This window comes from Papio anubis, chromosome 16, assembly GCF_008728515.1.
Source record: "Papio anubis isolate 15944 chromosome 16, Panubis1.0, whole genome shotgun sequence".
Classification (NCBI taxonomy): domain Eukaryota; kingdom Metazoa; phylum Chordata; class Mammalia; order Primates; family Cercopithecidae; genus Papio; species Papio anubis.
In genome coordinates, this window is record NC_044991.1 from 73,630,791 (window position 1) to 73,644,452 (window position 13,662).

The 13,662-nt window shown below is 40.3% G+C and overlaps 1 long non-coding RNA gene across 1 annotated transcript in view; it reads left to right on the top strand.

The window, feature by feature from the left end:
• The window catches only part of LOC103887981, a 47,177-nt gene extending 41,314 nt beyond the window's left edge, over positions 1-5,863 (top strand). The window contains exon 5 of the long non-coding RNA XR_002515106.2: positions 1,006-5,863. This is a non-coding gene — a long non-coding RNA (uncharacterized LOC103887981). The remainder of the gene's footprint in view (positions 1-1,005) is intronic.
• Positions 5,864-13,662: the final 7,799 nt, after the last annotated feature.

Consider the following 13,662-nt stretch of genomic DNA (forward strand, 5'->3'; position numbering starts at 1 on the left):
TTCTGATGGGAATGCAGTGATAGCTCATTGTGTTTTTAATTTTTACTTCGCTAATGGATGTTAAACATCTTTTCATGTGCTTACTTACTATCTGTATATCTTTTTTTGATAACATCTTTTGCCCATTTTCTAATTTGATTTTTTTTTTCTGTTAAGCTTTGAGAATTCCTTATATCAGGGGATATATAATAATATTTGCAACCCATTTATACAACAAAACACTGGTACATTTTAGGTACTAGTTCTTTGTGGTATGAATGGTTTGCAAATATTTTCTCCCAGTGTGTAGCTTGTCTTTTCATCCTTGTAGCAAGGTCTTCTGCAGAACAAAAATTTTTAATTTTGATGAAGTCCAAAGTTTCCTTTTATGGATTGTGCTTTTGTTTTCAATTATTTGCCTCAGTATCTAAATCCCAAATATTTTCTTGTATTTTTTTTTCTGAAAGTTTTATCTCTTACAATTTAAACCTGAGATTTATTTTAAGTTAATTTTAATGTAAGGTGTGAGACCTAGGGTGAGGTTCTGTTCTTTCTTTTCTTTCTTCTTCTTCCTTCTTCTTTTGCTTATAGATGTCTTACTGTTCCAGAACCATTTTTTTGTTGAAAAGACTGTCTTTTGTCCACTGAATTGCTCTTGCACTTTTGCAAAATGTCAGTTGGACATATTTCTGTGGGTCTATTTCTGGATTCTTTGTTGTATTCCATTGATCTATGTGTCTATCCATCCTCCAATACCACATAGTCTTGATTACTGGAAACTGATTCCTCCCATTTTGTTATTCTTTTTCAAAATTGTGTTAGCTATTCCAGTGCCTTTGCCTTTCCATACAAACTTTCAAATAATGTTGCCTATATCTACAAAAAATCCTGCTGGGATTTTGATAGTGTTACTAGGGCAGCCCTGGAGATACAGCAGAGAAAGCTCATTATTTTCTTAAACAGTAAATAACTGAAAAAACTCATTATTCTTTTCTTAAACAGATTTTTCTATTTCTTTATCTATAGGTAAGCTTGGTTAAAAGAACTCCAGATGGCCCGGGGGCTGCAGGACTCCTTGCCAATTATTAGAGGAAGATAAGGCCTGTGTGAAACCGGGGCAAACCTGAACCAGCGACCCCGTGTTACCTTTAGATCATTAACATATCATCATAATGCTAAAGCCTCACCCATAGAAGATAATTGCTGCCATTTTCTGAATATACATTATGTGAAGAAGCATGTTCATGATCTGCACCTGCACGTCTGGAGTTCCTCCCCACATGTGTTTACCTACCTCCCAGCCCCACATCTAACGCCTTAAAATCCCCCAGCTTCTCATATCTCAGGGAGAAGGAATCTTTAGAGAAAGAGCTCCCTCCTCCGTTCCTGGCCAGGAATAAAACCTGCTTGCCCTTTTTCCCAATTAGGTGTTACAGTAGAACTCAGTTAGCCTGTAACAATAAGAATTGCATTAAATCCTTATATCAACTTGGGAAGAATTGACAGATTTACCATATTAAGTCTTCTAATCCATAAGTAAGTATGGTCATTCTTTTTTTAGATTTTTGAAATTTCTTTCATCAGCAATTTTGTAGTTCTTTGCCTCACTATCTAGATCCCAAATATTTTCTTTTTTTTTTTTCTGAAAGTTCTATCTCTTACAATTTAAACCTGAGTAGTTATCAGCATGCAAGCCCTGTACATGTTTTGTTGGATTTAAATTTAAGTATTTTGTTTTTTTATACATTGTAAATGCTACTGTATTTTAAATTTCAGTGCCCATGTGTTCATTGCTAGTATAAAGAAATACAACATATTCCAGCAGTCTAGCTGAAGTCACTTATCAGCTCTAGGAGTTTTTGTTTTTGATTCTATTTTTGGTAGATCTGTGAGTTTTCCTACTTAGATAAGCATGTTATCTGCAAATAGGGACAGTTTTATTACTACCTTTCTGATCTATATGCCTTTTATTTCCTTTTCTTACCTTATTGCATTGGGTAGAACTTCTAACACTGTTTAACAATAATGGTAAGAGCAATCATCCTTGCCCTGTTCCTGTTCTCAGGGTACAGTCATTCATTCTTTCACTGTTAAGTATGATGCTGGCTGTGGAGTTGTTATAGATGCTCTTTAACAAGTTAGGACAAATTCCCTCTATTTCTATTTTTCTGAGCATTTTTAAACCCATGAATGGGTATTTTGTCAAATGCTTTTTCTGTATTGATTGGTAAGATCAATTTTCTTTTGTATCAATTTTCTTTTGTTAATATGTTGGATTATGTTGACTGATTTGTGAATAGTAAAACAGCCCTGCATTCCTGCAGTAAGCCTCACTTTGTTACAAGATCTTTGGGGTGTTGCTTTTCTGGCCAGAAAACTCTGTGGCCAGTGGCCCCTTTGCCCAAGTTTTGTTTGGGCCCACTGGGCTCCTTCTGCCCACTTGGCCTGGCAGGCTGTGCTCAGCTGGATCCCACGTCTGCCAAAGGCAAGTCAGGCATGGAGTGGCAAGGGGTGTATGAGCAAGCGTGGGGTCTGGTCACTGTGCAGTCAGACATGTCAGCTGCTGCAGTGGGGTGGGCAGCTCCAGGTGCTGGCATAGGCACTAGTTCTCTGTGAGGCTGTGGCTGGGCCAGGCACACTGCACGCAGCTTCCACAGCTGGAACCGGGGAACACAGTGGTGCCTGGAAGCTTGGAGATGCCAGGAACCACGGGGCTCCCAAAAAGGAGTCATAGACCGGGCTTGGGGGGCTCCAAGGTCTGGGATCCCCTAAGGGCCACAGCCATTCTTTCTTTCTCTTCACACTCAATGTAGCGAGCAAGGGACATATTTCAACCCTGTTTGTGTTACAGCCCTTTTAGCCCTGCCATTCAATGGGTCCCAAGTTCTTGTCCTATAACCAGGAAGAAGGAGGTACGCAGACAAGTGGAGGCTCTGAGCAAGATGAAAAGGAGCTTTATTGAGTGATAGGACAGTTCAGAGGAAACCTGCAGTGGGTAGCTCCTTTCCACAGCCAGGGTGTCCTGATGAGTGTTCAGCTCCTAGCAAAGAGGAGACCCTGGAGTGGGAAGCTCCTCTTTGCTTGCAGGTGGTCCCATTGTCTCTGCAGCTCTCAGCAGAGAGTAGGCTCTGGAGTGGGTAGCTCCTCTCTGCTGTTGGTCATCCCAGTGTCTGCTCAGCTCTGGTTGAGCTCAGGGGTATTACGGGCTTCAGAGGGGGGAAAGTGTATGCCAGCTGGTCCATGGGTAGCCATGGGCAGGCCCAGAAAAGGCACCACAAGCTCCCACTCCGGTCTGTGGGGCTGGTAGCCCGACCCCAGCCTTCAGGCCCTCCTTGGCCTGAAGGTGGGGCCTCACTGGGGATCTGCCCCCTTCTGCCCCAGAGCCTATCGGCCTCCTGCCACTGTCCATGGCACCCAGGCTGCTCACAGCAAGGGGCACCTGCAGGCCAGCACAAGCCACCCTCAACTTGGTCATTGTGTATACTTTTTTTTACATTGTTGAATTCTACTTGCTAATTAAAAAAAAAGTTGCATCTATATTCATGATGTTAGTCTTTTGTTTTTTGTACTATCTATCTTTTTTTTTTGGTTTGAGTATCAGATTTAGTACTAGCTTCATAAAATAAATGGGAAAGTCTACCCTCATCTTCAATTTTCCGGAAGAGATTTTGTAGAATTAGTGTTAATTCTTTTTTAAACTTTTGGTAGAATTCTCCAGTGAACTCTCTTGGTCTAGGAGACGTTTTTAAATTTTAGTTTTAAAATTACAAATTCAGTTTTAAAATTCCATTTCATATTGGATGAGTTACAGTTTTTGAGGAATTGGCTTGTTTAAGCTAAGCTGTCAAATGTGTGTACGTAGAGTTGTTTGTAGTATTCCCTCCTATCCTTCTGATGTGTACAGAGTCTGTAGTGATATCCCATTTCATCCTTGATGTTTCATTCCATTTCACCCTCTTTCTTTTCTCTCCTCGTTACTGGTTGTGGGAATGGGAATTCCATCTTCTCCGTAGGGCTCTACTAAGACCTCCCTGACTTGGGGGACAATTGGGTGGGATGGCTTATGACTGCTCCCCAAGGGGCCTCCACTGACACCACAGTGGTGGTGGCCTCATTACCACTAGTTGGTGGTGAAAGTCCTGACCCTCCTCTAGGTTTTCCGGGACACTGCCCCAGCAGAGCAGAGAGGGGCACCTCGTAACTGCTGGATGGGAGTGGAAGTCCAGGCTCCCCGACTGTCTTCATTGATATTGCAGGGAGCCCATGGGGAGAGTTGAGGTGCCTCTTTACAGCCTGGTGTGGGTGGAATTCTAGGATCTCCACTCTGCCTTTGCTTGTGTGAGTGTGGGTGGGCCACAGTCTTTTCTGTGGTGTTTGGCTGGAGTAGAAAGGTTATTGTCTCAAGGGTTTCTATCTTGTAAGGCTGCCCCTTTTCTGCTTTCTGTTTTGTTTTTGCTTTGTCTAGAGGGAGTAGGTTTTTGTTGGGACTTTTCCCCCCATCTCAAACACTAGAGTTTCCAGGTCGTGAACTTCTTCAATTCAAGTCTGGGATACATGAGACAAAATGAAAGCCAGGAGAACGCACTATGATGGTCTCAAGTCTCCTAGCTGGTCTGCCTTCTTTTCTCCACTTTTCAGAATATTCTTATACTTGCTTTATATACAAACTAAATCTACTGAAAAAATACAATAACCAAAATAAATGGATGGGCTCAATAGCCAAATAGAGAAGAGAGAGGGGAAAAAAATCACTGAATTGGGAACTATAACTAGAGAAACCACCCAGACTGAAAAACAGAGAGAAAATAAATGGAAAACAATGAACGGAGCTTCAGGGACCTGTGAGACTATCATAAGACCCAGTGTTTGTGTCACTGAAGTTGCAGAAGAAGAAAAGAAAGAAGACAAGGCTGAAAAGGTATTCAAAGAAATAATGGCTGAAAGTTTCCCAAATGTCCAGGGTTTTTAGTTGTCCTTACTGGGAGGAATAGGGAGAAGTGTGTCTACTCCATCTTCCTGAAAGCTGAAGAACCAAGCACTCCCGGATGGGGACCCAGGGTCTCCAAGCTGGGAAGAACACTGATAAGCTGTGCACAGAAGCAGTCCTGGGAGGACCCTGCCACAGGCAGAAACACACTGGACACTCAAAGCCATACTGCTGGGTGCTGGAGTCCATTGCTTCTTCTGAGAAGAATCGCTAACTTTTCTGGGGTCTTCGTACCTTTAGCACCTGATTCAAATTCTTGGGAAGGCTAACCTGAGTGGCCAGTCGCAGGGAGCGGGCCCAGGCCCTGCCTGTCGGCAGGTGTGGAAAGAAAATGTACAGCATCCTGCAGCATCCCTGGTGGAAGTTGGAGCCTGTTTTCCATCAAGCGACACACACTGGGGGATTCCTCAATTTGTCCAATTAGGAGGTCAGTGCATGAGGTTGCTGTAATCCCACATCCCCGCAACACTGTTTTACTGAACTTCCTAATATTTGCCAATCTAACAGGTGTAAAATTATATCTCATTGTTGCATCAATTTGCATTTCCTGGATTATTAACATTTGTGAGCACCTCTCATATGAGTGTTAGTTTTTGAGAGTTGTCATTCTGCAAATTGTCTGTTTATATCCTCTGGTGCTTCACCCAGTATATTTATGTTTACTACGCTTTTGAATGGGAGCTTATTTCCCTGAGTGTTGCAGACATTTGAGACAGTTACATTATAAAAATATATTACTGAGTGAAGAGATAATCATAAGATGTAGTTCTTTAATAATTCCAGATTTGAAAAACAACCACATTAAATGTTATTATTTCCGGGAAGTGAGATTATCTGACATTTGTTTCCTCCCCCTCCTCCTCCTCCTCTTCTTCTTCTTCTTCCTCCTCTTCCTCTTCTTCCTCTTCTTCTTCTTGTTTTCTTCTTATTTATTTTTGACAGAGTCTTACTCTGTCGCCAGGCTGAAGTACAGTGTTGTTTCTTCTTTTGAATGGATGCATTCAACTTTACCTGAGCTATTCACTCCAGGAAAATAGGAATGGATAAGAAATGCCCCACTCTTGTGTGTTTCAGGAAATGGCTAATTGCAAAAAACACGCCTTCCCTATATGACTTAGACCACCCTTCCCTTAATGACTCCCTTGTGTTATAAAACCCCAAGTCCTCTTTTTAAAACGTGTGTCTAATGAACTTCTCTCTATTGCAGTAGCCTACATACAACCATCTCCTTAGTTGTCAGGTGCATATGTCCTACACACATTTTCTTACGTTTTTAAATATAATTTTCATACATATGATTGTAGTTTCTATAAACTTTTGAAAAGTACTGGTCAAGTATTTTGTAGAATGTCCCTCAATTTGGGTCTGTCTGATGTTTTCTCATGATTAGACTAGAGTTATACATTTTGGGAAAGAATATCATGGAGGTGATGTATGCTTTTAATCACTTCATATCAGGGAGCGTATGATATCCATGTGACTTGTCACTGGTGTCGTTAACCTTATCACTTGGTTCTGGTAGTGTCTGCCAGGTCTCTTCACTATGAAGGTACTATTTTCCTCTTTTCATACTCTATTCACTAAATATAAGTCACCAAGTGCAGCCCATACTCAAGGGGAGGGAATGAAGCTCCTCCTCCTTGTATCAGAATGTGTAAAGATCTCTGAGGCTTTAAAATCTATATATTATTCAGTTGCTTTTCCTGTTCCCCTTTTTATTTGTTAAGGAACCAGATCCTTTGTCCTACTTCCCCACACCTAGGCTTGCTGATTACATCTCTGAGAAGTCATGCAACATGTTCCTTTGTTCCTGTCATTTCATGTAAATTGGTACCAGAGTCTTGATCAGATTTATTTATTTGTTTATGAGGGAGTCTCACTCTGTCACCCAGGCTGGAGTTGCAGTGGTATGACCTTGGCTCACTGCAACCTCTGCCTTCCAGATTGAAGTGATCCTCCATCCTCAGCCTCCCAAGTAGCTGGGATTACAGGCATGTGCCACCAAGCCTGGCTAATTTTTGTATTTTTGGTAGAGATGGGGTTTGGCCATGTTGACCAGGCCGGTCTCGAACTCCTGACCTCAGGTGATCCGCCCACCTCAGGTGATCCCAAAGTGCTGGGATTACAGGTGTGAACCATCACACCTGGCCTTGATCAGATTTAGATGCAAGTTTTGAACATGAATATATGGTGGTACATTCTTTCATCAGAAGGTACGTAATTATTGTTGCTTCCCCCACGTTTTTCGAGACAAATTGTTTTTGAGACATCTGTAGCCAGGGCTGGAGTACAGTGGCCTTGGCTTACAGCAGCTTTGACTTCCTGGGTTCAGGTGGTTCTCCCACCTCAGCCTCTCAAGCAGCTGAGACCACAGGTGTGCACCACCACGCCCAGCTAATTTTTTTTTGTATTTTTAGCAGAGACAGTATTTTGCCATGTTGCCTGGGCTTGTCTTGAACTCCTGGCCTCAAGTGATTCGCCTGCCTCAGCCTCCCAAAGTGCTAGGATTACAGGTGTGAGCCACTGTGCGTGGCCTCCCACTTTTTTTTTTTTTTAATGTTAGTAACTGTTGATGATCATTGCCCAGCTCCATTAATGCATTAGGGATTACAAAATGGTAATATACTTATTTTAACATGATTTCTTCATTTGCTGGTTGTAATACTTCTGGCAAGAGAAACATTCCCCTCACAATTATTTGGTTACCCTGAGGAACAGTTCATACAGGAAAGGCAGAATTCATGATTCTTTCCCTTTATTTTCCAGTTTTCAAAGCATCCTCCAAAGGTGACCAATGCTTTCCTTTTGAATGATTGCTTTTGTTGTTGTTTTGCATTCCCAAAAGAAATGCTACTGATTATGGTTATTATTCTTTCAGTACCTTGTTGGATTCCATTTCCTAGAGTTTTATTTAAGTGTCTCATGTATATTAATAGATGAATTGATTTATACCTTGTGGCAACTTCCTGATTTTACACACACACACACACAGAGAGAGACACACACAGAGATTGTGTTTAAACCATTTCTAATTATAATCTCTGTGGGTACTGAAAGAATCCTGCATTTATGGGAAAGAAAAAAAAATACCTTGAGAGCAAGCGTTCAGTGTACCCAATAAAGCAGAAACTCTTGCATAATCACAAATAAAGGTGCCACAGAAATTTATGGGAAATGGGGTCTTGCATTGCCCAGAGGAAGTCACCAGGGACAGATGTTCAGTAGCTCCCTCTGCACACAGACAGTTCCATTTTAGGAAAAGAGGTTGCTCTTGCTCTGTCTACAGCCTTATGGGGGAGACTCCACATCTTTGTTCGTCAAAAGTATTGGTCCTAGGAACCAAACTGAAAGTGTCTTGCAAAGTACCTTTGCCGAGAGATTGGGGGTGGAATGGGGAGAATGTCAGGTGGAATTGACCTGTGCTGCTGTAAGGTAGAAACAAAACATTGAGGAATCTTATTAAGTGTTCCCAGGCTGTCCTAGACTTGGTCTCAAGGGAATGGCAGGCAAGAGAAGGTCTTGGCTCCCTATGTGCTGGGTCCAGGGCTGGAGAGTGGGCATTTGCTTCCTTCTCTGGAATAGAGTGCTGGATGGGAGGCCAGGAATGTGCATCAAAGCGCACAAGAGATGATTCTAGAAACTCTGCTCTTGCCACGTATAGCCTGGTCACCATGCAGCCTGGTACTCTAAGAGGTAAGTTCCTTGAGAGCAACTAGGAAGAACATGAATATTTTGTGCTGATTTGGAAGAGGCAAGGAGAGTACAAACTCTCTATGGGATCTGGGCTTCTCGATAACTCCAGTAATTTTTTTTTTTTTGAGATGGAGTCTCACTCTGTTGCCCAGGCTGGAGTGCAATGGCACGACATCGGCTCACTGCAACCTCTGCCTCCCAGGTTCAAGTGATTCTCCTGTCTCAAAGCCTCCAGAGTAGCTGGGATTACAGGCATGCGCCATCACACCTGGCTAATTTTTGTATTTTTAGTAGAGCCAGGTTTCACCATGTTGGCCAGGCTGGTCTTGAACTCCTGACCTAGGTGATCTGCCCGCCTCAGTCTCCCAAAGTGCTGGGATTACAAGAGTGAGCCACCATGCCTGGTCTAACTCCAGTAATTTTAAGGAATATGTATCAGCCTTGTTATCCTCATCTTTAAGATGATCATGGAAAGAGAACTTATCCTGTAGGCCTGTTTTGGAGATTAAATGTGATATGGCATGTATACCCTTGCTTGCTGCATAACAAGATCCTAATAAAAGCCATTGCTTCCATTACACAAGATACTTTGCTAGGTTCTTTTAATTAAGTGTACCAATTAACATATTTATTGTAAGGTTAGTATTGATATCTTATTATGTCATCTTTATTTTAATAAGAAAATGGATGCTCAGAGAAGTGAAGTCAGTCATCCAACATCAACAGGTAGGTGGCAGAAGTGCTGGGGTTAAATCCCAGAATTGCTTTCCATCGCATGTTGTGCTTTGCCAATACGCCATATTGCCAAAAAACCCAGACTTGGATGCTAACTGTCTTTGAATTATTCACAGCACTCAGTCCCACGAAATGACCTTAATGACTCCACAAGAAATAAATGTTAAATAAAAATGGACTCCAGCCTCCTAGGCCCAGGATTTCTTGATGTTTCTTTGGTGTTTTGGAGGACACTATATTTCTGCAGCTTCTGGATGTCTTATGTACTCTCTGGCCTGTATTTGTTCCTAGCACCCCTGGTTCGAGTTTACCACAAGCCAGTGTGAGATTCAGGGGCCAATGGGTACCATCAGAGACAAATAGGTTATCAGGTGGGAGGTCCTGTCTAAAGTGAAGCTGTGCTTGGGGCTCAGATACTGACTCCATGTGAATGCAATGGATCTTGTGTGTTAGGAGGACAAAACTCCAGGAACAGAAATTCAGTGAGACCTCACACCAGAGCTCTAGGCAGGTGTGGAAAAGCCCCAGGCAAGGAGCTGGGCTATAAGCAATTCTTGATCCTTCTGTTCAGAGTGTGCAAAATTTGCGTGGTGTTACCCCATGCAGAGACCCACTTGAGTTGTGTGCCAAAGGACGTTTCAGGGCAATTCTCAAAGCAGGGAGCTAAGCTGAGGGGCTTGGCAGGGGGAAGACTCCACAAGAAAAGGCTTATTGGATGTCTGTGAGGGCACACTCAAGACAGGAGAGAGTCAGCAGGTGCAGCTGAGAAAATTCAGTCTCCACCTTCTCTAAAGACATTCTCTGAAGACACATGCTTTATTTATTTTCCACTCATTCTTTCCCGACCTAAGCTGGCGCTACACTCATACTATATCCATCATTGCCTTCGGCCTCTAAGGATGTGCTGATTGCCCTATAGATTGACATACAAAGTTCAGAATGATAAAAATGGAAAGGCATTATAGTATTATCTAAATATGCCTCCTCAATTTAAGGATTAATAAAATTGGGCTAGACTAGGTCACACAGTTGGTTAGAGGCAATGTCAAGATTAGAAGTTGCCCCATGCTCAGTGCCCTGTTCACCATTCCAAATAAAATCAAAACAAGGTATCTTTAAAAGTTTCTCACTAGAAATGACAATGAAGAGAGCACCATCAATAAAAAAGACAGATGTACCTGAAAGCCCCTTCCCTGCCCTGCCCTTTTCAGTTTCCTGTGGATTCTCAGACCATGAAAGGTTAGAAATGTTAACTGCAGATAGAAAAGAAACATAACATGAATATACTTTCCTATCAGTGGATTTTCCCCTACAAGATCACTTTTGATGAGCAGTGAAGAAGCTAATGGTTAGGAGCATGGCCTCTGGTGTCAGACTTCCTAGACTCAAATCCTGGCTCCATGTCTTACTAGGTATATGCCCTTGGGCAAATTAACCTCTGTGCTTTGGTCTACCCATCTGTAAAATGGGGATAACAGTATCTACTTCATAGGTTGTTATGAGGATTAAATAACATTTTTATCATATCAATATATCTATCTATCTATATCTATATCTATATTCTAGAATAGTGCTTGGCACGTAGTAAACTCTGCTATAGCAGAGTTTTCTATTATTGACATATAGCAAGATATTCTGTCCTTTGGATGTGTGATAATTCCTTTAGCCAATCCATTATTGTTGTATATTTGATGGCCTTCAGCTTTTTGTTGTTATTCAAAGGAGGATAAATTCTCAATAAATCCATTGGAAATAAATGTCTACACTCTCCAAATAATCCATGTGAGAGTTACAATGGACAGGTAGGTGCCATTTCCTTCTTGTTTCTTCTGGTAGCGAAATAGGATAGGAAATGTAGTCTAGTTGGGTGGCCATATGCCCTGCCAGCATTCACTAGGGAGTACTACTATTAAAGGAAGAAGGGAACCACGGCTACTGCAGGGTGATTAGCAGGCCCTGCCACAGCTTTTAACATCCATCCTATTCCCTAGACTACAACTCCATGGAAGTTTGGTTAAACAAGGTAATCACAGCACTACCTTTATGTTGTCACACTTTAGCGGATAAATGTTTAAAAAAACCTGGATCTATTTTTGTCATCCCTTAAATTTCAAACTCCCTTTGTCACCTGGTTTTAGGTACATTTTTTTTTTACAAGCCATACATAGTTGGATTTAGTTTTTCAACTCACTGTTAAACTATCTGTGTCTTTGATGTAGCAATTCAATTTGTTCATATTATTTGTGATAACTTTTATTATTGATTCTTTTTTGTTTCTACTTGTTTAAAGTCTACTGTACTTTGCTTTGCTTTTCCACTTTCCTTACTTCTTCTATCTTGGTCAGTGTTCACTTTATCATTTTAAAAAATTTAGGAGAAATTCTACTAGGAAACAAATGGAAAAAGACCATCAAGAAAATCAAGGGTAGGCCTAAATGACTAGTGGTATGGATACTTGAAAACAGTCATTAAAGAGATTTGAACTACAGAAAAATAGACAAATGTAAAAAAAAATCTTAACTACAACTCTTACTACAAAATATCACCTCTGTTAATGTTCTAATGCATTATTTTAAGGCTTTTCTTGAAAATAAGATATTCTATTAACAGATACACATATGAATATAAATATGCATATACATGATACAAATAAAAATAAAAGAAATACCTGTGTATCCATAACCCATTTAAGAAACATGAAGGCTCTCTTTTCTCTCCATAAATGTAAGCCCCTCCTTCCTCCTAAAATGTAACTGATATTGTAGATTTTGTGTTAATCATCCATTTGCTTTCTTTTCTAATTTTACTACTTATATATGTATTCCTGAACAATGTATTCTTGGTTTGTTTTTGAACTTTACATAAACAACATAACATAGTATCTATATTTTTCCCTTTTTTAAATTCAACATCCCTTTAAGATATAACTATGCTGATGTGTTTAATAGAGTTTCATTTTCATTGATGTATATTATTTCTACCATATGACTGTGCCAACACTTACTTAGTTTATTGTTAATCAACATTTGGATATTTTCTGTAATTTTTTTTTAAAATAACTATTGCAATGTTTCAGTGAACATTCTTGTACACATTTGTGGGTGCAGATGTGCAACAGTTTCTGTAGGGCAATTTTTTTTTTTTGCAGTGAAACTACTGGTATTCTGGATAAGACTATTTCCTGTCCTTTCACTGATACATTGTAGGGAAGTTAGCATCTCTGGCCTCCTATCTACTAAGAGCCTGTAGCACATCAATCATGTTGACAATCAAAACAACATATTTCCAAACACACATTAGGAAACCCAGTTGAGAATTACGTTTTATGGTATGTATCTAGAATTGGAATTGTTGGGCCACAGGTTGTGTGACTGTTCAATTTTCACTTATAAAATATATTGTATTGTGATTCAGAGACAGTGGTGGGTTCCCATGTGTAAATCTAACATACACATAATTTATGTTATACAGCACACTCATATCCTATGTAATCATATATAGCCCAATATACTTCCGAAATCTTCACACATATTTAACGCTATTGTCAATGACTTAAATAATTCATAGTTTTATGAAAGGGTCATGTTTCACATTCTATTAAGAACAAGACATTTTCTTTTAATTACTCTGATATTACATCAGAAAGATGACTTCTACTTAAACATTTTATCCACAAGAATATTTTGTATTCATATATCTTAAAATTAATTTTTCCTCCTCAGCTCTGAATACTTGCTGAAAGCTTTCACATGTTCAAAGCATTCATGTGGTTTCACTCCTATGCTAATTTTCTAATTCCTATTCATTATAACCTATAAATAAATACTTTCCTACATATATTAACACCTTAGGGTTTCTGCCCTATGATTTTGCTGATGTTTGACAAATTTGGCTTGAAGATGCAGGTTTCTGCATATGGAGGGTATTGATGGGAGTTTTCTTCTTGTGTATTTTCCTTTGATGTTTGGTGAGGGAGGACCTCTGGCTGAAGGTTTTTCTACATTTATTACACTCATAGGGGTTTTCCCCTGTGTGATTTAGCTCATATTTTGTGAGGGCTGACTTTTCATAGAAGGTTTTCCCACACTCAGGACATCTGTAGGGTTTTTCTCCTGTATAAGTTCTCTGATGCACGACAAGGTTGGATTTCACAAAGAAAGATCTCCAGCATTCATCACATTTATAGGGTTTCTCACCTGTGTGAGTCCTTCGATGTTGAGTAAGGTTTGATTTCACACAGAAGGTTTTCCCACATTCATTACTTTTAT